General features: G+C 44.5%; 1 protein-coding gene and 1 long non-coding RNA gene across 4 annotated transcripts in view; one reads left to right on the forward strand and one right to left on the reverse strand.

The window, feature by feature from the left end:
• Positions 1-463, reverse strand: part of ATP6V1C2 (ATPase H+ transporting V1 subunit C2) — a 53,976-nt gene extending 53,513 nt beyond the window's left edge. Inside the window, exon 1 of the mRNA XM_057741012.1 lies at positions 359-463. The gene's annotated coding sequence lies outside the window, so the exon portion shown is untranslated. The remainder of the gene's footprint in view (positions 1-358) is intronic.
• On the forward strand, positions 5-11,683 carry LOC130856546 (uncharacterized). 3 transcript variants are annotated; one of them, XR_009054612.1, is made up of 4 exons: positions 5-543; positions 3,525-4,390; positions 8,881-9,000; positions 9,269-11,683. It is a non-coding gene; the product is annotated as an uncharacterized LOC130856546 (long non-coding RNA). The 3 variants fall into 3 exon arrangements; XR_009054613.1 differs by lacking the exons at positions 8,881-9,000; positions 9,269-11,683 and having other exon boundaries at positions 6-543; positions 3,525-4,046; positions 4,141-7,557; XR_009054614.1 differs by lacking the exons at positions 8,881-9,000; positions 9,269-11,683 and having other exon boundaries at positions 8-543; positions 3,525-3,770; positions 3,987-7,557.
• The last annotated feature ends 13,685 nt before the right edge of the window (positions 11,684-25,368 follow it).

Genomic DNA, 25,368 nt, shown 5'->3' on the forward strand with positions numbered 1-25,368 from the left:
TTTGCATACCCGGCCGCCCGCCTCCCGCCGCCGCCTGGCCGGGGGCGCCCGCGCGGCCGCTGCGGTCGCCGTGCCCCCGAGAGGGCGGAGGATCCAGCCCTTCGCGTCTTGGCTGACATCTCCGAGCCCCGACCGGCTGGGCTGGGGCCCGGCGGGGTTCCGGGGACCATCGGACCGGGTCCCCAACCCCACGACGGAGCAGAGCGGACGACCGAAAGAAGCAAGGGGAGGCGAAGCGCTCGGGACCCGGACACCCGCCGTCCGCGGCCGCCGCCTCGCATCTCTCCACCCCCACCCCATCCCCGGACAGTGACAGGGAACGGGGTCTCGAGGGGGATCGCCGAGAGGCAGAACTGACCTGTGGAAAGCGACGCTACGGGTTCACATATGTTTTGGAACACACAACTGGGCCAAGGGACAGTCTTCCTGTCGGCGTGGGCGTGAGCTTGTCCTTGGTTGCCAAGGAAACTCTCCACCGCGGGACGCGCCCACCTCACCTTACCCGCTTCCTAATTGCCTTGATTTACCGTCTAGCACGACCGGGTGAGTTTATGATCCGCGCTGTTTGCGAGAAAGAGAGGGAAAGCCCAGAAATTAACATGTGAGTGTTTTTTTTTTTTTAATGCCTCTAAGAATTCATTTTCTCTGGAGTCAAGGAGGAAACTTTAGTGCATCCTTCTCCGAGGACGGTATTTCAGTGGTTTCTGGGAAAGATTAAAATCTCAGAATTATTCTTTAGGAGACAGGGGGTGTTGAAGAAATTTCGGTTGTTTGAGAATGGGCTCCCCCTTAATGTAGGAAACCAGCCAGACCAGCAACCTATTATCAGAGATGCTTTTAGGTCTTCTGAAAGAGGTGTAAGGTGTAACTCCCTGTGCTGGGATGGGAGGCGCCAGGACAGAAAGGTGACTTTTAAGGTCACAGCAGGATCGCACTGCAATCCTATTGTGGATTTGGGATTGGCAGATTGGAACTCCCTGCACCTGTACCCTGCATCATCACGATTGGGACACTCGGGTGCATTAGTCAGTCCTTGCAACATCTTCCTTAAGGGAGGACACCTGAAACCAAGGGATGAAGAAACCCAGTGTGTACAGGAAGGTTAAGTTGCGATTCCAGGGAAGGAGTGGCCTGGTCCGACACTGATGTGGGGATCTCCAATTTTGGACTGTATCTGGGAATGCCATTCTTTCCAGCCAGGCAAAACAGAATCCTGGAGCTGGGCGTAGACCTCTTTTATGAATAAGAGTAGCGATGCCCACAGATGCTGCTTGAATTGCCGGGTGTCACACGACTGATAAGTGGCAGAGCTATGAGTGGAACTCAGGCCTCTGATCCAAATGCCATGTCCTTCCCACTGCTCCCAGCAAGCCTGCAGGCCTGGGTCCTAACTCAGAACCTGTGCTTTCCATTACAGTCCACGTTTTTCTAGGCTGCCTTGTTCAGACACTGCCTTCTCAGACACTGGGCAACACATTTAGAAGTGTCCCCAACTTTGCTCATGAACCCTCCTCTTTCTGTAAATATGGTTTCCATCTAACAAGATTTTTTCATGAAATAAGAGTCTGACATGAAATAACTCCTGTATATCTGATTAAGAAAAGATTAAGGGCTGTAATGTTCCTTGTCTTACTCAAAATCTGCACTCTTTCAGGTCTTTCACATCTTAAGTTTCTTGTTAAGTACTGGAATTTACAATAATTGATATCTACCCCTTTAGATATCAACTATTCTACCCCTAAGTCTGCTTGACTTTTTTTCAAATAACCTCTTTTTTCCCCACTTATAAAGGTAATTCTATGCATCTTATAAAGACTTTGGAGAACATAGAAAAGTATAAACAAGAAAATAAAAAATCACCTGTACTTCCACGATCTGAAAATAACCACTGTTAACATTTAAATTGTCTTCATTGTTTTTTAATGTATATTCATACATACAAATATGGACTTCGGGGCATGACTAAGATTATATGTAATACATAAAGTTTGGTATCCTGCTATGGGTTGCTTTTTAAAGATTAAAAAAAAATTATCATTCTATCTTATCAGTAAAGGATAACCCAATGTCATCAGCAACTTACCACAGCTCAGAACTTAAGTCAGATACATTTGATTTCAAAGGCAAATGAAGAGATCTTGTTGGACAACTTACATCTTGAAGAAAAAAAGAGAGAGAGAGAGGGAGAGACAATAACCACGCTGTCTTGCCCCAGGGCTTTTTGATTTGCATTTTTCAAAGAGAGTATATGTACTTATCAGTTTTGAACTGACTTGTTATTCTCTTGTTTCCCTGTAAATTGAAATCAGTCTTTAGCACAAAGAAAGAGGGAGACAGCAAGGAAAAGTTGTGGAGCCCAATCCTTTAGGCTATTAGGAGAATATAAAGCAGAATTCCCACCCTATATGGAAGGAAAGCAGTTCCCTTCCACTTATCAGCCTGAAGCAGCATTTAATACCCATCTTCAGTCTCTCCACCCCACCCACCCCCACTCCCAAAGTCTCTAAGTTTAAGTGCCTTGACCACCACTTAGAAAATACCCCCAAGTTATGAAAAAAAGGTTCATAGACACAATCCTGAAAGAACCCAGGTCTTTCTGGGAATAAAGGTTGGGGAGGAAATGCCATCAGCCTTGAATCATCTCTGGCTTATTATGAATTTGGCTTTGGCTAGATATTCCAGAAATATTTCTGCAGCCGGCGCTGGTTGTGCACTGAGCCAGCTGAGAACTGTGCAAGATGGGACAGTCCCATCAGGTTTGGGAACCAGAAGGACGAGGCTGGCCTGGTTGCTCTGTCGTCCACGGGCCTCTCCCAGATGGCGCTCTTTTGGACCTCTTCATTACTCCGTGGAGACAGCCCTTTCCAAAGGTGCAGTCTCCCTATTAGCACAGACATAATTCCACCTACAGTCGACTCAGGTGGATTTTTCTAGGCTTTGCTGAGAAGGACCCAGGGAAGTTTTTCTCAAGGGACAGGTCTCTAGTGGAGCAAAATGTCAGCCAAATTGTCCCTTGAGTGTCAGCCTGGTGTTGCAGAAACAGATTAGTCTTTGAAATCAGATAATCGGATAAGCTGCTTAATCTTGCTGAGCTGCAGGTTTCCTATCTGAAAAAAAGAGGGCAATTATGCTAGCCTCTCAGGGCTGTTCTGAGGATGAGAGAGAATAGCGTTTGAGGCACCACGAGCCTGAAACGGTTGTGGTCAGTAAATGTTCCTTTCCCCTCTCACTCCCTCTCCTTTCTTAGACAGTCTTTAGGGTTTTACACATTACCTTTGGTATGTTATTATAATCCCTTGTTACTGCCCTGCATCTTTCTCCAAGGGCCCAAAGTACTTTGATCCACATTTTGTCATCGGGCCAATACCCTTGTGATTTAAGGACAGAGTTCCAACAGTGTTCGTTTTTTTCTCGGAGAAAATAAGGCCTAGGAATTCTCATGATCCATTTGCTCAAATGCACAGAGATAAGGAGAAGGCTTCTCTGTTCATTTCATTTAGCAAGGTTTTTTTTTTCTCTTTCAGTATCTTCCAGCCTCTGTGGAGTGTGCAAAAATAAATCAGAATTTTCAGACTCGTGGTAGAGCAGAGCAAGTACGGTAAACACAGTTTTGAGCAGTCGCAACTCACGAAGGTTATGAGTACAAAACACTGAGCAGGATGTGATATGTGCATAAAAATGAGATATAAACATTCAAGAAATGCCGTGATCCTCGTTTCACAGATGAGGAAACAAGCCCGAGGAGATTAAGGGAGCTGATTAGAGCTCAGGTAATGGTAGGCCTGGGACTTGAGCTTCCTTTTTCTGAACATTGCACGACAATATCTAAACTACTCCTCTACTCTCCGGTCCAAAGAAGCAGCTACTCGCACACTACGTGGAATTAAATTCCTGGCTCTTCTACTCATCAGCCAAGTGAACTTGCACAGTTACTTGGGTCCAGGGGGGCTGTAAAATGGGGATAATAATAGTTTCCATTTTATCAGGTTTTCCTGGGGATTAAATGATACGGCACCATGACCTGTCCCTGTAAGCCATCAGCCAAGGTATGCTGTGTCAGCCACCTTAAAAAGCTCCACTCCTTTCTGCTTCTTTTTCTCCTTTTGTTTCTCATTTCTAAGTTCCTTTTTCCCCTCCCAGGGTTCTTTTGGAAGATACTGATTCTGCCCAGTTGTAAACACATGACCCGTCTATCACTCATGCATTCAGCCGCTTCAAATATGTCTTTGATGTAGTTACGCTGGGAGGAAGGAGGAGCAGCAAGTGCTTGGGGAGGAGTCTCTGGGCTCCAGCAAAGAGAACCTGCAGGCGTTCCAAGCTCTGCTTCGGAGTTGAGAGGATCTGACCTCAAGTCTCAAGTTCTGCCTTGAATCAGCTGTGCCCTTTCCAGGTACAAGCTCCTGTGGTCCAGTTTCCTCACCTATAAAATGGGGACGTCAACGTCTTGTTGGAGAATTACAGTAAAAATGAATGAGGGCTTCCCTGGTGGTCCAGTGGTTAAGACTCTGCACTTCCACTGCAGGGGGCAAGGGTTCGATCCCTGGTCAGGGAAGTTCCGCAGCTGTGGGGTGCGGACAGTAAAAAAAAGGTATGATTCATAAGGGAAAAAACAGATAAATTAGATTTCTCAAAATTAAAAACTTAGAAAAAAAATGGAGTGAGATAACTTATGCAAACTGTCCAAAAGTGCCTGATACTCGTATGCCCGTCTTTTCACCCTAGATTATAAGCTTCAGGAAGGTAGGGACTACACCTGCTTCATTCACTGTCAAGTTCTTAGTGCTGAGTAGATGCTCAGTGAATACTTTTTGGATCACCCGAAGCAAGGAATTTAAAAGCTGGAGGTTGCCTACTGAATCCTGGGAAGCTGAGTGAGAATATTTTTGCTTTTCTAGATCTATTCTGTTATAGAAAGTGTAAGTGGTTTCAAAAGGTCATGAAGATATAAGACGGTATGTAAGGACTGGGTATGTATGTTAAACACATGTGACATCCACGGTCATTCAATTCCGTTTACAGGGTTGAAAATTGGAGACAACACGTATGCCGGACAAAAGGGGATTGGACAAGTTACTAATGGTTTAATCATGGTGTTGTTAAAAATGTTTTAGAGGAATGTTAAATGATGAATGAAATAATCATAACATCTTAAGTGGAGAATCCAAAATTAGTTCTGATTTTGTAAGAAATCATATGTAAATAGAATAAGTGCATAGTATATACTTATCTTAAAAGGGAACACAAATACGGACACCACGTGGGGAAAGTAGGGAGGGTTGGGGGGGAATGAATTGGGAGATTGGGATTGCCATATATACATTACTAATAAGGAAAAAAAACCAAATTTACACTCTAAATATATGCAGTTTTATTGTCTGATTGATAAATAAATAAATTAATTAATTAAATAAAATAAAACTGGACTTCTGTTTCCAGGAATATAGCAAAACCAAGTCACCCACTGAAAATTAAATAAAATGCTGCATAAAATATTTTTTTAAATAAAAGGGAACACAAATACATCAACATGTTGCTGGAGAGTTCTCTTTTTCCTTTGACCTTTATAGTTTCAACTTTTTCATAATACCAGTGACTTTTAAAGTAAAAACAAAATACCGAATCATATTGAAATTGACAACCATCCAGAGAACCAGATACCAGTCACTAAAGAGCAATAATGTCGTCTACATTTTCCACCTCCTGTTCCCAGCTCTGAAATCTTCCATTCTGTTACTGCTTCTACCCAACTCTTTTGTTTTTGTTTTTAGTCTTATATTTTTCCTTTTTAATATTTTTTTTGACGTGGACCATTTTTAAAGTCTTTATTGAATTTGTTACAATATTGCTTCTGTTTTATGTTTTGGTTTTTTGGCCCCAAGGCACCTGGGATCTTAGCTCCCCGACCAGGGATCAAATCACAGCCCCTGCATTGGAAGGGGAAGTCTTAACCACTGGACCACCAGAGAAGTCCTCCTTCTACCCAACTCTTAAGCTCAAGAAGTCAGCGAGAGACTGCTTTCTTTTTCTTTGTTTCTTTTTCCTTGTCTTAATATTCACTTGTGCATCTGAATATTCCCATCCTTGGTTCTCAGAAGTGCAGAACTTGATCGTATTTTGTTTCTAGGAGGCCATGTGTTTAAGGCAAAGTTAGAGAAATTTTTACCAGGTACATACCCTTGTTTCAGATTATTCAAACTTTATGATTAGTTATTTATCTGTCTCTTTACTGCTAAATTTTAAGTGCCTTGAATTACCTTTCCCTGCCTGGATTTATTTTTTTGTCTTCCGCCTCTCCAAGGCACCTAGAATAGGCCAGGCATGTAGCAAACATTCAAAGGTTTAGACAATGAATTAAGCAAATATTTGTTGTAACCAAAAAGGGCTCTCCTAGCTTTATTACAACCTTTACAGCCTTTTAAAAACATGAAGTAGAATGTCTTCTTGTGTTCTATACTCTTCCTCAGTCCTTCTTTTAAGTAGCTTCCTAATAACCAATCCAAAGTATGCCTTACATGTTCTACCTCCAAAATGTATCTTGAAGAACCTACTGTACAGCACAGGGAACCCTACTCAATACTCTGTAATGGCCTATATGGGAAAAGAATCTAAAAAAAATGAGTGGATATATGTATACGTATAACTGATTCACTTTGCTGTATACCTGAAACTAACACAGCATTGTAAATCAACTGTATACTTCAATAAAAATTTTTTAAATTAATTAATTTAAAAAAATGTATCTTGAATCTGCCCACTTTTCTTCTTTCTTTTGAATCTTCTACGTCATTATCATCTTTATTCTTATCTCCTGTAGTGGGTGGAATAGTATTCTCCCTCCCCTCCGTGCCCCCCCCCCCATTCACATCCACGCAGAGTCTCAGAATGGACCTTATTTGGAAAAAGGGTCTTTGCAGATATAATTAGTTATGGATATCAAGATGACATCATTTATTAGAAGCGGAGAAGACACAGACACATGGGGAAGAAGACCACGTGGAGACAGAGGCAGAGGTTGGAGTGATGCAGCCACAAGTCAGGGGACACCCAGGACCACTGGAGCCCCCGGAAGCTAGGAAGGGGCGAGGAAAGATTCCTCGCTAGAGCCTTCGGAGGGAGCATGGCCCTACTGATACCTTGGTTTTGAGCTTCTAGGCTCCAGAGCTGTGCGAGAACGGATCTCTATTGAAGCCTCGCATTTTGTAGTACTCGGCTAGGGCAGCCCCAGGACACTGACACATCTCCCTACAACCCAGAGTGTAGTTTGTAACACATCAGGGCTATGGCTGCTTTGCGTCTTCACTGCTGTGCGTGGGCTTTCTCTAGTGGTGGCGAGCAGGGGCTATTCTTCGTTGTGGTGCCCAGGCTTCTTATTGTGGTGGCTTGTCTTGTTGTGGAGCACGGGCTCTAGGCACGCAGACTGCAGTAGTTGCAGTATGTGGGCCCAGTAGTTGTGGCGCAGAGGCTTAGTTGCTCCGTTGCATGTGGGATCTTCCCGGACCAGGGACTGAATCCATGTCCCCTGCATTGGCAGGCAGATTCTTAACCACTGTGCCACCAGGGGAGTCCCAGTCTTTTTTTTTTTAATTGAAATATAGTTGGTTTACAGTATTGTGTTAGTTGCAGGTGTACAGCACAGCAATTCAGTTATATGTATACATATACATATATATATACGTATATATATTTGTTTTCAGATTCTTTTCCCTTATGATTTATTACAAAATATTGAGTATAGTTCCCTGCGCTATACAGTAGGTCCTTGTTGGTCCTACTCACGTCTTAATGCTTGGTGATGGCGGCGTATACCAAACGGAATCTGCCCACCCCCCGGTCTCTTATTTCCTTGAATCCTTCTTCTTCAGTGATGGCGTCCATTTGCCCTTTACTCCATGGTCTTACCTGGACTCTATCATTACCACCGACTGTGACCCCTCACTGGTCCCAATGCCCTGCATCCCACCCTCTGACCACTGTAAGGGTGAATAACAAAAAGGTTGAACTTTCCCTGTTGCCCAGAGAGAAAGATACCTTTCCCTCCCTCCTTTTCCTTCCTTTTATTAGAGCATTTGTGGGAGAAAAGAATATTGGGAAACCCTACCTCTGTCCCTACGATATGTATATAAGACTTCTAAAAAGTTCTGGTCAAACTTACAGCCCAGAAATGTTTTTCTTGAAGGCCTAGGAGCCACCTCTTTGGAATGTAAACATTAAGGAAGATCCCGGCCTGTTACTGCTTGTCATAGCAATTTGAGAAATTTTCTTTTTCCTCCGGATAAAGACAGGTAACTAACACAGGTGGCTACCCCAATTACCAGGTGAATTATTTTTGCCCCAAGATGGCCACTCCCATTTTTCCACCTTATTTCCCTAGTACCTACCTGTCCACCCCACTGGGACCAAAATCCATTGATCCTGCCATTGTCTGTCTGTCACTCCATCATGCCCTCACTTCCCTCCTTAAACTTCACAGCCCATCATTTTGTCTACTTCCTTGGCCCTCCTTTCAGCCCTCTTGTCCCTTACTTGCTGTTTTACTTGATGGGCAAATAAACCCTCCACCTGCACCATGCCTGGGTCATGCAACCATATGTGGCCAGAGGGAAAACAGACTATACTGATTGGCCTTGAAGGAAAGTAGAATATTTTCGTCTCTCGCACCTTCTGAGATGGCCCACGCTCGGTCTGTGGAATGTGTTTCTCTCTAAATAAATCCACTTCTTATCTATCACTTTGTCTCTCACTGAATTCTTTCTGCAATGAGACATCAAGAACCTGAGCTTCATTAAGTCCTGAAACCAGGTGTGTGATCTCAGTTGGAAGACTGGGTTTTGGCTGGGTTCGAGTCCCAGTCTGAGGTGTGCGGTTTCACTGTGTCCCCAGCTTCTAGGACAGTGGGTATTCGTGCCGGTGTCCCTATCCTCATCGTGGCTGCTGGGAGCGGGGGCCTGGATTGGTGAGTGGAGACCTTAGAGCAGCCTGCGGCAAACTTCCAGGCCAAGGGTGAGGAGGCCTGAGCTGGGGCCTGGGTGGGGTGGGGGCAGACAGGACCCAGGAGAGGGAGGTCCAGGGAGACTTTTCCAAGGTGTATTTGCCAAGCTCCTCTCCTCTCTTCTCCAGCCAGCAAAGCAAAAAAAAAAAAAAGAGAGAGAGCGAGAGTATCTTACCCCAAAATAGGCCACCTTGGCATACCAATTATTTTGAGTTAAAGGCACTTAAGAAATATGAGGGGCAAAGAGCTTACTGACCCTGTTCTTCTTCCCGAAAGCAGGAGCTAAAGCTCCCAGGTGTCTGCCCTGTCCCGGGAGGAAGGAAGACATTCTTATCAGCAGAGACGCGAGACTGGGAGCCAAGAAATCTGTACCAACAAGCTTGTTAAACTAACCCTTATCTTCCAGTTACTTCTTCACCACTTACTACCCTCTCGTCCAAACCCCTTTGTCTCGTCAAACGTCACAAATTCATCATGTCTTTGTCTGAAAAATACAAAAGATTCCTGCTCTGGTCAGAAAAATTGTATGCTTTTCTCCTGCTCATTTGTTCTGTGTCAGTTTAATTCTTAGGCCCAGCCAGAGGCCCCAATAGGGTGGAGGAGAGTTTTTCCTCCCCTGCAATTCCACTTTAAATTTATGACCAAGAACCTAAGTTGAGCTGTTGGTAGAGTCCAGTAATTTACTGTATTTCCCTAATTCATTCTCTCTCTCCCGCATTCCCAGACAACAATTTTAAACTCTCTTCTCTCCTTGTATGTCTGTTTCCCCTTATTCCATCCCTGTCCTCAGCAGAGGACTTCGCTAATTCTCTGAGAAAACTAAAACAATCAAAAGAAAACCCCCACCAGCCCCCATCAGCATATACGAAAAATAACTTGAGGACTTCCCTGGTGGCGCAGTGGTTAAGAATCTGCATGCCAATGCAGGGGACATGGGTTCGATCCCTGGGCTGGGAAGATCCCACATGCTGCAGAGCAACTAAGTCCGTGCACCACAACTGCAGAGCCTGTGCTCTAGAGCCCGAGAGCCGCAACTACTGAAGCCCACACTCCTAGAGCCCGTGCTCCACAACAAGAGAAGCCACCACAATGAGAAGCCAACGCAACGCAACGAAGAGTAGCCCCCGCTAGCGGCAACTAGAGGAAGCCTGTGCACAGCAATGAAGACCCAACGCAGCCAATAAAAAAAAAACAAAAAAAACCCCAAAAACAAAAAACTCAAAATGGGTCACAGACTTAAATGAAAGAGATGAAACTATAACATTCTTAGAAGAAAACAAAGGAATAGAGCTTTGTGATTGAGTTAGGAAAAAATCCATTTCTTAGGTATGATCCCAAAATCACAAACAACAGGAGAAAAATTAATTGAATTCCATCAAAATAAAAACGTTTGTGTTTCAAAGGACATTATCAAGTAGGTGAAAAGACAACTCACAGAATGGGAGAAAAATTTTTGCAAATCATATACTGATAAGGGACTTGTATCCAGAATTTATGAAGAATGCTTACCACTCAGTAATTAAAAAAGACAAATAACCTAATTAAAAAACAAGCAACGGGTCTGAATAGACATTCTCCAAACAAGATATACAGATGGCCAATAAGTATATGAAAAGTGCTCAATATCATTAGCCATCAGAGAAATACAAATAAAAACCACAATGAGATACCACCCCACACTTACCAAAATAGCTATCCTTTGAAAAAGGAAAACAAGTGTTGATGAGGATGTAGATGCGTTGGAACCCTCACACACTGCTGATGGGAATAGTAAACAGTGCAGCCACTTTGGAAAACATTTGACAATTTCTTTCTTTTCCTTGTTTTTTATACATTTATTTATTTATTTATTTATTTATTTATTTTATTGGCTGTGTTGGGTCTTCGTTGCTGCACACGGGCTTTCTTTAGTTGTGGCGAGCGGGGGCTACCCTTCCTTGTGGTGCGCGGGCTCCTCATTGTGGTGGCCGCTCTTGTTGCAGAGCACGGGCTCTAGGCGCGTGGGCTTCAGTAGTTGCGGCACATGGGCTCAATAGCTGTGGCTCACGGGCTCTAGAGCGCAGGCTCAGTAGTTGTGGCGCACGGGCTTAGTTGCTCCTTGGCATGTGGTATCTTCCTGGGGCAGAGATCAAACCTGTGTCCCCTGCATTGGCAGGTGGATTCTTACCCACTGTGCCACCAGGGAAGTCTGGCAATTTCTTAAATGTTAAACAGGGTTACTGCATGGCCCAGCCATTCCACTCCCAGGTATATACTGAAGAAATTAAAACTATATACACACAAAAACTTGGACACAAATGTGAATAACAGCATTATTCATAATGGAAACAACCCAAATGTCCATCAGCTGATGAACAGGTACACAGAATGTGGCATATCCACACAATGGAATATTCTTTGACAATGAAAAGGAGTGGGGGGAGTTCCCTGGTTGCCTAGTGGTTAGGATTCTGGGCTTTCACTGCTGTGGCCCAGGTTCAATCCTGGGTCAGGGAGCTGAGATCCCACAAGCCCCCTGACATGGCCTAAACAAACAGGAGGGGCTTCCCTGGTGGCACAGTGGTTAAGAATCCACCTGCCATTGCAGGAGACATGGGTTCCATCCCTGGGCTGGGAAGATCCCTCATGCTGAGCCCATGTGGAGCAACTGAGCCCATGTGCCACAACTATTGGGACTGCGCTCTAGAGCCCGAGAGCCACAACTATTGAGCCAACATGCCACAACTACTGAAGCTCATGGACCTACAGCCCGTGCTCCGCAATAAGAGAAGCCACCCCAATGAGAAGCCCGCGCACCACAACAAAGTGTAGCCCCCCCACTCACCACAACTAATGTAAGCCTGTGCACAGCAATGAAGACCCAACACAGCCAGTAAGTAAATAAATAAATAAATTTTAAAAACAAACAGACGAACAGGAGTGGTGCACTGATGCATGCTTCAACATGGATGAACCTTGAATACACTGAAGCCAGCCACTAAAGACCATATATTGTATGATTCACTTTATGTGAAATGTCCAACATAGGCCAATCCATTGAGGCAGAAAGCAGATTAGGGGAGAGCAGGGAATGGGGAAGAGTTGGAAGAAAATGGAAAGTGGCTGCTAATGGATATGGAGTTTCTTTGGAGGCAGATGAAAATGTAAGATTGATTGTGGTGATGATCGCACAACTCTATGAGTGTACTACAAAAATAGGGAATTGTAATTTAATGAGTGAATTGTATAGTGTGTGAATTATTTCTCAATAAAGCTGTTAAAAAATAGAAAGCAACCACAAATACCATTTACCAAAATGGTAGTGGAAAACAAACCAGGCCACTCAAGCGTGACCTGCTGGTGAAACCTTTCCAGATCCTTGTTTGGATTCCCACACGACCTGATATCTCCCATCCATCTCTCACGGCTGTCAGTGTGGAAACCTGCAGTCCGTCTGTCCTCATCGCTGGGCTGGGGATCCTGGAGGGCAAAGGTCATACTTCACTCTTCTGGGCCTCCCCACGTGTCCGGTACAAGGAAGGTTGCCAGCAAATGTTTGTTTAATGAGTGAAATCTCATAATCATCTTGACAAATATTGTGACATTTAATGAATATGTCAATCAGGTCTTTAATTGTTTGATAAATATTCACGGCCATGAACTTTTGATTCATCAACATCAGATAAACATTGCTGAACCTGAGGTTCTGAGAAGCATGCTGTGCTTAATAACTTCAGAGGTCAAGTATGTCAGATTCTCTGAATACTTCACCTCTGTTTCGATCTCAGCACTGTGCAGCCAACATTTTGGGGAGCAAACCCCTGGGTAGGTGGCCAGAGTGGCCGGGCTTTGCCCTGAATCCCCCAGCCCAGCTACTCATCACCTCGTGGGCCTTCAGCTTGCAGCCAGCTCTGGAGATGATCCAGGCCCTGTTTCTGAATCATCTCTGGGCCCCTGTTGCGGACACAGTGTCCCGCAGGGACCGGGCCCTTAGCGAGGCTTGCGCTGAACTGGTCCTGGAGACCTGCGCTCAGCCAGCAGGCCAGCGGGAGGAAGATTGCAGGCAGAGGCGGGAGAGCACAGGCGACAGCTGTGAAGGAAGGGGTCAGTCCTGTCCTCCTTGTCCTTTCATTCCACTGAGAACCCGTGGCCAGCCGAGGGGAGAGTCCACGCCCCGTGCCCGCCGCACGGGGCTGGGGGTGGGGGGTGGGGGGAGGACAGCGTAGATGGTTCCCTGGCTGCAAATAAGGCTCCTGCCCAGCATTTTCTTAAAGAGGCTTTAAAGATCCCTTTCAGAACTGCTGGTAGCCCCTGTGAAAATGCTTAGGGATCTGTACGACCTCCTCTCTCTGTGGGTTTATTTGGCGAGAGCGACACAATGATGGTACCCATTTGGAAAACCAGCACTGCGATCCTAGGGAATTTTGAATAAGAATGTTTGAAGGAACAACGGTTCTCAACACACATAACTGCTGTGAGGAGCAGCACGAAGTTTCTGCAAATCTCTGCTTTCTGGAAGCCTGCTGACCCTGTCGGCTGAGTGAAGCAGATCATAAGTACTCACATACAAAGCGGGGCTTTCCAAATGTTACTGAAAACTTGCGGGGAGGGGAATCTCTTGGCAGAGTGCCGTGGGTCGGGGCTGGGTGTGACCCTGAGCTGTGTGTCTGTGAGTCTGGGAGGCCCTTGGGGACTCTCATTTCTTCGATCAGCTCACCCCATCCCACCCGAGCACTTGCTGCTTTTCTGCGCCCTGCTCTTCTCGCTCCTGTTCTTCCCAGGGTGCTCTGGGTCTTCCCCCCTGATCCCAGAGCCTCGAGGCTCCCTGAAGACATCTTCCAGGGCAAACATACTCACTGCGTGTCAACCCTCCTCCTTCCTGCTGAGCCCTCCCCTGAGGACATCCTTGGGGAAACTGATGCTGCCAGACCAGATGCCTCCGTGTCCGCTCCTGCCAAGGCTCCAGGAGACCACCGTCCTCTCCCCCTCCTAGGAAGGGACCTACGTGCACGGTGGAGATCACAAGGTCCATCAGGGAAAGACCCCTGTCTGCCTGGTTCCCTGCGAGGGCAAAGCAAAGCAACAATGAGTATTTCCTGAATGAGGGAACGAATGAAGGTGAATGAGTGAAATGTTATCATCTGGTCCCTGCCCCATCCTCTGTGAGGACTCAGGCATCTGATTTTGATGCAGTGTTTTCTCCAGGTGGGGTGGCTCGAGCATCCCCATGGACAACGGCCGTCTCCAGCCTCTAAGCTCCTCCACTCCAAGGTCCTTCCCTCTTTTCCTTTCAGCTGCCCACTCCGGTGGCTGCACCCTGCACCTTGTCATCACCTGAAACTGCCCCGCCTCTGAAAGCTTAAATACCAATAACCCGCTCTCAAATTCAACTCCCACCGCACGGCTGTCAGCGCACCGCCCCCCCCGCCCACACACACACTCACACACTCACACACACACATACACACGCCTCTGCCTTCCCCTCCTCCCGATCTGGCTTCCTCTCCCGCCAAGACTGACTGTCTGAACTTCCCTCTCATCCGCACCTTTCTCTCGTGCTCTGCTCTTTCCGTGAATCATCCCCACCTCGTTTCGCAAATCCCTTGATGCTGAGTCTTCCCCACCTACATCTGGGCAGCTGAGCAGCGCCAGGGAGGCCCCACAGTGCTGCCTGGCACGGCTCTTGGCCCCCTTTCCCACCTGTCCCTTCCCTTTGGTCACGCACCCGTTCGTGCTTTCAACAAATACGCTTTGAGCACCAACCATGGGCCAGGACTGTTCAAGGCGCAGAGGGCTGAGTAGTCAAAGCCAGGTCAGGTCCCTGCTCTCAGAGACCTTCCCGGCTGCTGGGGGTAAATAGATCAATGACCGTCATGGGGATTCAGCTGGGGCAGCCTCGCTGTTCTGCTGGGGGTCCTTCCTGGGGCTTTGCGACTTTCATTCTAAAGATGACCTTGCCTCCTACTTCAAGAGAAGTGATACCTTCAGATGTCGTATCACTTCTCATTCTGCCAGTCTATGAATTTACCACCCTATGTACCCCTCACCCCACTGCCACCTTCTTGTTCTTGTTTAGAGGATGTGACAGGTCCTCCTCTTCCAGGTCAGCACCGTCCCCTTTCCCTCACCCTGGACACATCATCGAAGCCCCCGCCCTCCCATCGGTTATCTCCTGGCTGTCCATCATCGCACTGTCATTCTACAATCCTTCCCTCAGCAGGCAAACAAGTTCAATTGTCTTTTTTTTTAATTATTATTTTTAATTTAAATTGTTGGCCATGCTGCACAGCTTGTAGGGTCTTAGTTCTCCGACCAGGGATTGAACCTGGGCTCCAGCAGTGAGAGTGCCGAGTCCTAACTAGTGGACCACCAGGGACTTCCCTCAGTCGTCTTCTATCTTTAAACCACCCTGCTTGGTCCCTGAGCCCCAATCCACCCCCACCTCCCCAATCTCTCTCTTTCCTTCTAAACTTCCGGCACTGTGTTTGCATCCTGACTGCCAGGCACACTGGAGTTCTGCTGACGGAGGAGGACCTACTGTGTGCTTGAGCCTATGCTCATTGCTGAGGTAACCACGGGGGACACGACAGGCAAGGCCCCGGCTTCAGGCAGGTTTGCAAGTAAACAACTAACTAAGAATGAGAGGGCTTCCCTGGTGGCGCAGTGGTTAAGAATCCACCTGCCAAAGCAGGGGACACGGGTTTGATTCCCTGCTCTAGGAAGACCCCACATGCCGCGGAGCAACTAAGCCCATGCGCCACAACTGCTGAGCCTGTGCTCGAGAGCCCTCGAGCTACAACTACTGAAGCCCGTGCGTCTAGATCCCATGCTCTGCAACAGGAGAAGTCACCATGAGAATGAGAAACCCTCACACCATAACAAAGAGTAGCCTCCACTCACCACAACTAGAGAAAGCCCATGCACAGCAACAAAGACCCAACGCAGCCAAAAATAAATAAATAAATAAATAATAAAAATAAATTTTAAAAAATAAGAACGAGACATTTACATATTTTTTAAAGTTCTATGAAGAAGATAAAAAGGGATAATGAGATTGAGAGCAACTGGGAAAATCCACTTCAAATAGGATTCTCCCTGGAGAAATGACAGGGCCTAAAGTTTAGAATGGCCCAGATTTGTGAGGGGTGGGGACAGGAAGAGCCATGCCTGGTGGGAGGAGAATCCCGTTAGTCCGGGACGGTGTGTGTAGGTGGGAGCCATTCCCTCCTTAATCTGCCTCCTCGACAACAAGCCTCCTCCCATTCTTCAGCCCAGGGGACAGGTGCAGTCACATTTGTTAGTGCTCCCTGCTCCAGACAACCTCATTTAACATGCTCCTCTGCAATCACCCCTTGTTGGAACTTGCAGAGTCCGTCTTCTCGTGTGGTCACTCATTTCCTGACTCCTTCCTGCAGTCGTTTCTCTGAACTCTAGTTATTTTTTTTTGTCCCCAAGACTCCAGGGACTTCCCTGGTGGTGCAGTGGTTAAGAATCCGCCTGCCAATGCAGGGGACACGGGTTCCATCCCTGGTCCGGGAAGATCCCACATGCCGCAGAGCAGCTAAACCCATCTGCCACAACTGCTGAGCCTGCACTCTAGAGCCCGTGAGCCACTACCGAAGCCTGCAAGCCACAACTACTGAAGCCCGTGTGCCTGGAGCCCGTGCTCTGCAACAAGAGAAGCCACCACAGTGAGAAGCCCGCACATCACACTGAAGAGCAGCCCCTGCTCACCACAACTAGAGAATGCCCACGTGCAGCAACAAAGACCCAATGCCGCAGCCAAAAAAATAAATATAAATAAATAAGTAAATACATTTATTTAAAAAAAACACAAAAAAAACTAAAGTGTAGTGGAGAGTGAGGGATGAATAGGCAGAGCACAGAGGATTTTTAGGGCAGTGAAACGGCTTTGTATAATACTATTATAATGGTGGATACATGTTATTATACATTTTGTCCAAACCAATAGAATGTACAACACCAAGGATGAACCTTAATGTAAACTATGGACTTTGGGTGATAATGTGTCAATATAGGTTCATGGATTATAACAAACATTATACTCTGATGGGGGATGCTGATGACGGGGGAGGCTGTGTGGGTGTGGGAACAGAGGATGTGTGGGAATTCTGAACTTGCCCTTCAGTTTTGTTTTGAAACCTAAAACTGCTCTAAAAATTAAGGCCTGTTATTTTAGGGACTTCCCTGGCAGTCCAGTGGTTAAGACTTCATGCTCCCAATGCAGGGGACAACGGTTCAATCCCTGGTCAGGGAACTAAGATCTCGCATGCCATGTGGCCAAAAAAAAGGAAAAAAAAAAGCCTATTAGTTTAAAAGATGAACTATAACATGTATACAGAAAAGAGAACAAATTACCAGTATGCAATGAGTCACTGGCGGGAACACGCGTGGAACCATCACCCATGTCAGGAAGTAGAGCAATAGTAATGTAGCAGAAGCCCCCTTTGCCTTCTCCCATTTGGTATTTCCTCCCACTCCCCAAAGGAAACTAGCATCCTGACCTCTAATGCCATTGCTTAGTTTTGCCTGTTATAAATAGAATCATACACTATCTACTCTTTGGTGTCTAACTTCTTGACTCCTACATTATGCTTGTGAAGTTTGATACTCTTGGGTGTAGCAATGATTTGTTTTGTTTTGTTTTTTTTTTTTCCTTTTTTCCCTTGGCTACTCTGAAGGGCTTGCAGGATCTTAGTTCCCCAACCAGGGATGGAACCCATGCCCCCTACAGTAGAAGCAAGGAGTCCTAACCACTGGGCCACCAGGAAAGTCCTGATTCGTTCATTTTAATGGTTGTGCAGTATTCGATGTCAGGTGTACCACAGTGTATTTTGGTGGACTTCCGTTTCAAGTTTGGAGCTTTTAGGAATAATGCATCTGTGAACATTCTTTATTGGGTTGCCCAAAAAGTTCGTTCGGGCTTTTTCTGTACCATCGTACAAAACCTGAAAGAACTTTTTGACCAACCCAATACGTTTCTTTCGGTGAACACGTTGTTCACATTGCTGTTGGATGTGTATCTAGCAGTGAAATTGCTGGGTCCTGGGGTTTACATATATTTAACTCATGTACATAATTCTAGTTTTCCAAAGTGATTGCACTAAGTCACAAGCCCACCAGCAATGTGTGAAAGTTCCTGTCACTCCATACCCTCATCAATACTTGGTGTTGTCAGAATTTTAAATTTTAGCCATTCAGATACGTGTGTAATGACAGCACATTGTGGTTTTAACTTGCATTTCCCTGATGACTAATAATGTAGAGGACACTTTCATGTGTTTATTGGTCATTAATATACTCATATTTTGTATTGGGTTGTTTGTTTTTTCATTGTTGAGTTGTAGGAGTTGTCTACATATCCTGGATACCAGTCCACTGTCTGATATGTGTTTTGTGAATACTTCATCTCCTTAACTGTGTCTTTTGATGATCAGAAGTTTCTAATTTTGACAAAGTCTAACTTATCAATTTTCCTTTTATGATTATGGATTTTTGTGACCTAAGAAACTTTTGCTTATCCCCCAACTCACAAGATATTCTCCTATGTTTCCTTTTTAAGTCTTAATGGTTTTAACTCCAGTGTTTAGTTCCATGATCTATTTTGAATTCATATTTTTTGTACGGCACGAGGTTGAATTTGGGGTCTATTTTTCCCCATATTCCAGTTATTCCAGCACCATTTGTTGAAAAGTATTTCCTCTCCTCATTGAATTGCTTTGGTGTCTTTGTTGAAAATCAGATGATTATGTAAATTGGGGTCTATTTCTGGGCTTTCTATTCTCTCCCAGGATGTGTTTGTTGATTCTTCCTCTTGATTACTGTAACTTTATAGTAGGCCTTGAAATCAGGTAGTGTACCTCCTCTAACTTTGGGGTTTTTTTAAAGTGTTTTGAAAAAGCCTTTTGTACTGCTACAGATTTTAGAATCAGCTTGTCAATTTCTAACAACAACAAAAAAGCCTGCTGAAGTTCTGATTGAAATTGAGTTGAATTTATAGATTAATGTGGTGAGAATGGACATTTTTTTTTTATTGTGGCTACTTTTATTTTTTTAAGAACTTTTATTGAAATATAATTGACATACAGTAATCTACATATATTTAAAGTGTACCATTTGATATTTTTTTCTTATCAGTAATGTGTATATGGCAATCCCAATCGCCCAATTCATCCTCCCTTCCCGAGAATGGACATCTTAATGATAAATCCCATCTTGAATTATTTATCTCCCCATCCTCCCACACCCCTCCCCCAACTATCATGCCCTACCCTGAAACTGGGAGGCACCCTTAACCTTGCCCTCTCTCTTAGCCCTAACAGCAATCAGGAAGGCTTGCTGACTTCTCCCCTTTGTCCCTAGTGCTACCATGTTAGCGCCGGCCTTCCTCATTACTCACCCAGATAATTGCAATCCCTGCTTATTTAGCTGGATCCTGCAAATGTAGCCTCACACAAGGAACTCAGAGAGACTGCTTTTACAAATTTGACCCTGCCACTCTGACTTGAAACCCATTAGCTCCAGGATGAAGTCCCAATTGCCTTAAATTGAAACATAGCAGTTCACCGTCTGCCTCTTTCTTACCTTTTCAGCTGCATTTCCTGATATTCGCTGTCCCCTCCTTTTCCTGAAAGCTTCCCCACCCCACAAATGAGTTGGGGCCCCTCCTTCATGCGCCCATCATGCCCTGTACACAGGACTGGCCACATAATGCAGGGTCTCCTGCTCAAAAATTGTTAGGAATTTCAAGATGGCAATAGCAGAGTTTTAAAGCAGGTGTGCTTGAGCGTCCTATGAGCGCGGGACCCTGGGTGACTGCAGGGGCCTTTGCGTATCCCATGCTTGTATTGTCTCTGTTTCTATGGAGCAGAAAGCCCTAGAGCTCTGAAGGGCCCCGGGAAAGTCATCCATGAAGTGAGTTGCTTTCTTCCAAAATCAACGGCTTTTGTTTTTTGTTATAACCTGATCACTTTGAATGCTCTTAGAAGGTAGAACAATGACTACTATTATAGTCCAGCTGCTCAATTCTGAAAACTGAGTCAATAGATGATTACTTTCAGTGAGGCCCACTGTGATCAGGGCATTGCAAGCTCTGATGAAATGAATGTACTTGTGGTTGTGACATCAGCCAGCCATCCCATCACAAAGGCAGAGGTTGTGATAAACTTGCAAGCATAGAAGTCACCAGTTTCCGTGTAATATAATTAGCCTGTGCTCACTCTCAGTAAACAACTATTCTTATTCAAAAGATTCTATACATTAAACTCTCCAAAGTAGCTCCTTCAAATAGACTGGAAATGCATACCCATGTATATTTGGTACCATTTATACAAAGTGTAAGTGTGTGATTGAAGGAGAAAATGTGCAGTGAGGTAGCATCTCACTGTCTGGGTTGAGGTATGGGGTGTTTATTGAGATCTGGTTTGGGGCTCAGGTCCTAGTGAGGGTCTTCATGGTCAAGTATAAGAAGTCTTCCAGTCTGTCTTACTGCCAGCTTCCTTGTCTTGATTTCTCCCACTCTGGAATTCCTTGGCAGTGTGGACTACTTCCTATGCAGACTTTTACTCCTAATATGCACAAGGTCTGGCAATAGGTCCAGTAAATGTTTGGCTAATGAATGGAAGATAAAGGGAGAAAAAAAGAGGGAAGGAAACAGAGGGTGATTTCGGCGCTGGATTATATTAACTTGTGGAAATAAGATAATTTATATTACCCCCTACCACCACCACCTAGAGCAGACAAGCAAACAAAACACAGCTTTATTTAATCTAAAGTTGAGCTTAACTTTGTCCATAAAGATAATAACTCATTCTGATTTGTTCAAGACAGTTAAATGTCCATATTAATAACACTAATGAAAACAATAATACATTTATATTAATAACATTTATGAAAGTTATTTTCTTAATAACATGCATATAGTTTTAACCATTTTCAATTACGTTATTCACTTATTTACTTATTCAACAGACACTGAGTGCCTGTCACGTGTTTTAACTAGGGCATATATTTTCATGATCAAACATTCTATAGTTTATTTCACCATTGGCCATTTGTGGATTTAACATAATAAAAAAGAAAATCTTTTTAACAGTAAAAATATTAACTGTCTATTCCTTTCTCTTTCTTGCCCAAGTCACATAAAATGCACAAAAGGCATGACACAAGGCCGTGTAAAAATACAGGGCAACCCCAATGTGTAAATTGAATATGCATCCCTGAAAATGTTAACATTATCTCATATACACTCTGGAATCTCTGTGTCCACAGAGACTCACATGGTAATGTCTTATATTTACATAATAATGTCATCTACAAAGCATTTTCAAATGTGTAATTTCACTTGAAATCTGACTTCTGTAAACTTACAACCTAAAGCAAACATATTGACAAATGTCTGAACATATAGTAGTGACTCAGTAGATATTTGCTGAATGAGTGTATGAATGAATAAGGTTACATGACACACGATCAAGAGTAAAGTATTAAAAAAATACAAAAATTTTATAATAAATCCTAAAGGCATTTCAATTCAATTCAAACATGGCATTTACACATGATAGTAGCTGAATACATGTGTGCTTAACTAAACTTAATTTCTCAAATCCTTGCTATATTGTGAGGGAGGAGTGATTCTCTTTTTCCCTCAGTGGGAAGGACAACCTGTACATGATGGTGATGATGGTGATGATGGAGATGATGATGAGGATGATTGTGATGATGGTGATGGCAGTGATGATGGTGATGGGGATGGTGGTGGGGATGGTGATGATGGTGATGGTGATGGTGGTTATGATGGTGATGGTGGTGATGATGGTGGTGATGATGATGATGATGATGGGGATGATGGTGATGGTGATGATGGTGATGGGGATGGTGGTGATGATGGTGATGGGGATGGTGGTGGGGATGGTGATGATGGTGATGGTGGTGATGATGGTGGTGATGGTGATGATGATGATGATGGAGATGATGATGAAGATGAGGATGGTGATGAGGATGGTGATGACCATACAAGTCGAGTGTGGTAGGCAGAATTCTAAGATGGCCCAAAGTCCTTCACCTTTGCATATTCCCTCCTCTGTAACTATGATAGGCTATTATGCTACATCACATGGCAAAAAAGATTTTTGAAGATATAATTAAGGTTATTAATCAGTTAATCTTAAGATAGGGCCACCTACTCACAGGATCCCTTTGGAACAGCCTTCTCTGCTGGAAGCAGAGGGGAAGTCAGTGAGACCCATTCTGGCTGGCTTGAAAGACCACAAGCACGCATACTGTGAGCTGCCCATGGGGGTCACAGAGGAAGGACCTGAGAAAGGCTTCTGGGAGCTGGAAGTGTCCCCAGATGACAGCCAGCAAGGAAACAAGGGATCTCAGTTCTACAACTGCAGAAGACTTAATTCTGCCAACAAGAATGATCTGGGCAGCTGATTCCTCCCCAGAGCCACCAGTCCAGCTAGCCTGGCTGGCACCTTGGTTTCTGCCAGAGCACCAGCCATGCCATGCCAGAATTCTGACCTACGGAACTGCAGGTCAATATTTATACTGCTTTAAGCCACCAAGTTTGTGATAATTTGCTATTAGCAATAGAGAACTAATCCAGTTGTTACTGGTATTTTTAAGGTGTGAAAAATTCCTTTGCAGATTATGGGGAAACCTAAGCCATGATTCAGAGTAACAGGCAAATGGGTGGGTTTGGCATCCTGGGCTGGGAAGGGTGTGGCTATCCATCCATCGGGCATTTCAGTATTCTGAAAGGGGGTCTGACAGGTGAGAAGAAGACCACGCGATCAGCAAGAGCCTGGGAGAGAGAAACGTTATCTTTGGGGATCACTTGTAGTAACATCTTCCTCTTTCATTCATTTGACAAATATTTATCTTTGTTCTATTCTCAGTGTTGCATATAATTATGGATATATATACATATAGCAGTCAGATGGATAAGGTCCCTGTTCTCACAGGCTTACATGCTCATGAGCATGGAGGGACTAGAGTATAAAAAACTTCAAGTGTCAAAGAGCAAAGTCATTTGAGGTTATAAATACAAGAAAGACAATAAAGCACATGGATGTGATGGAAGCAGTTGGGTGTGGGTGGGCTGCTGTGGATCAGAGAAGGCATCTGGGGTGGGCGGTGACATTTCAAATGAGATCCGGATGGTGCAAAGTAGCAGCCACGGAAATGCTGAGGACAGAGCATTCTGGACAGAGAGAACAGCAAGTGCAAAGGCCCTGAGGCCAGAAAAGCAAGAAAACAGTGTGGCCAAGTCACTGGGGAGAGAGAGGCAGGCTGAAGACAGGTGGTGGAGAGTCTTGTCAGCATCAGGAAGGAGTTTGGATGTAAATGTGAGTACACGGGGTTCTAAGCAGGGGAGCGAAACCATCCGATGCACTATTTTAAAAAGGCTGCTCTGAGGGCTGAGGGTCAGGGAAGGAGTGAAAGCAAGAGAGCAGCCAGCAGCTCTGGGAAGCCAGGCAGTAGGTGGCGGTGGCAGTGTAGAAATCCAGAAAATCTTCTTTGGAGATAAAGCAGATAGGACTTCCTGAAGGATTTGACTTGGCAAGTGAACAACTTGGTGAATATAATCCTACTTACTGAGAGGGGCACGGCCAGGGGTGAGGAGTGTCAGGAGTTCTATTTCGGGGGGTAGTGGGAAATCTATCCACAGCCTATGGTAATGCCTCATGGGGAGAAAATGAGGAAGCAGGTTCCAGAAGAAACAGAGAAGCTCCACGGGCTTAGCTGGAGGACTCTCAATATTGCTTAATCTTAAAAAAAGAAAAACAAAAGCAAAAACACTTTTATTTTGAAATAACTTTAGATGTACAGAAAAGTTGTAAATATACTACAGAGAATTCCCATATACACTTCCCCCAGCTCCCCTTATTTTTCCCATCTTATGTAACTATGGTGTATTTTATCCAAACTAAGAAATTAACATTGCTGAAATACTATTAAGTAAACTACAGATTTTATTCAGATTTTACCAATTTTTCCACAATGTCATCTTTTTGTTCCAGGATTCAATCCAGGGCACCAAAATGTTGCATTAAGGATTTCATTCTTCATATTGTTGTATTTAAAGTTGCACAAAGGTAAACCTAGCTATAAGTTTATCATGCTTTTAGTTCTTGTATTACTATACACCAAAACAGATTGATACATTATTTTCATGCAACACTTTAAAACTTCAAACTAATATAATTCAAATTAATTTACTATGATGATTGATACATATGTGTGTGTGTGTGTATATATATATATTTATTTATGAAAACCAGTTGCTGCTTTGCTAGATGAATATATAGCACTGCTAAGGCATGAGGTCTTTTGCATTTTCAATCCCACCTGATTTAATTCTTCCCACCGCTGTCCTCTGTTTCAGCGGTCTCCAAACTTTCAGGCATCAGGGACCAGGTTCGTGGAAGATAATTTTTCCACAGACGGGGAGAGGGTGGGGGGGAATGGTTCAGGCGGTATTGAGAGTGATGGGGAGCCATGGGGAGCAATGGGGAGCAGCAGATGAAGCTTCGCTCACTGGCCTGCCTCTCACCTCTTGCTGTGAAGCCCCGGTTCCTAACAGGCTGAGGACTGGTACTAGTCCACGGACTGGGGCTTGGGGACTCCTGTCCTATTGGATCAATTGCAAAACCTTCTTTCACACAATAGGCCATGACATCATCGGGCTTTCACTTGGCTCAGACTTGTCCCTATTGTATTATTTCAGGCTATCCCCTCTCCTAATCACTGAATCTAGACAATAAAAATTAGAGGCATGTGGAGCCAGTGAACTGCAAATTTATTGCAAACTTGGCGCTGATATGAGCAGTAGTATTTTTCAGAAGATGCCAACCAGATAATCAGATATGCTTATATCGATTGTTTAAAAGATTATTGTTGGGACGAAGTGAGAGAGTAGCATAGACCTATATACACTACCAACTGTAAAATAGATAGCTAGTGGGAAGTTGCTGTATAACAAAGGGAGATCAACTCGAAGATGGGTGATGCCTTAGAGGGCCAGGACAGGGAGAGTGGGAGGGAGTCGCGGGAGGGAGGGGATATGGGGATATATGTATAAATACAGCTGATTCACTTTGGTGTACCTCAGAAGCTGGTACAAGAATGTAAAGAAATTATATTCCAATAAGGAGCTGTAAAAAAAGCCTTCTTTTTCAAAATAAACACCTTGGAACATCTATTTACTGATAAAAAAAATTATTGTTGAAATAGGAAAAAAAAAAAACCCAAGTGTTAATTTTGCAAATATGACTAAGTCCCAGTTTAAGACACACGGCAGTGAAATTTTATACAATGTATGATGAGAATCTAGGTATTTAAGTCCTCCTGGAAATGAAGGTTGAACAGAAGTT

The sequence above is a fragment of the Hippopotamus amphibius genome, chromosome 7, assembly GCF_030028045.1.
Source record: "Hippopotamus amphibius kiboko isolate mHipAmp2 chromosome 7, mHipAmp2.hap2, whole genome shotgun sequence".
NCBI classification, from domain to species: Eukaryota; Metazoa; Chordata; class Mammalia; order Artiodactyla; family Hippopotamidae; genus Hippopotamus; species Hippopotamus amphibius.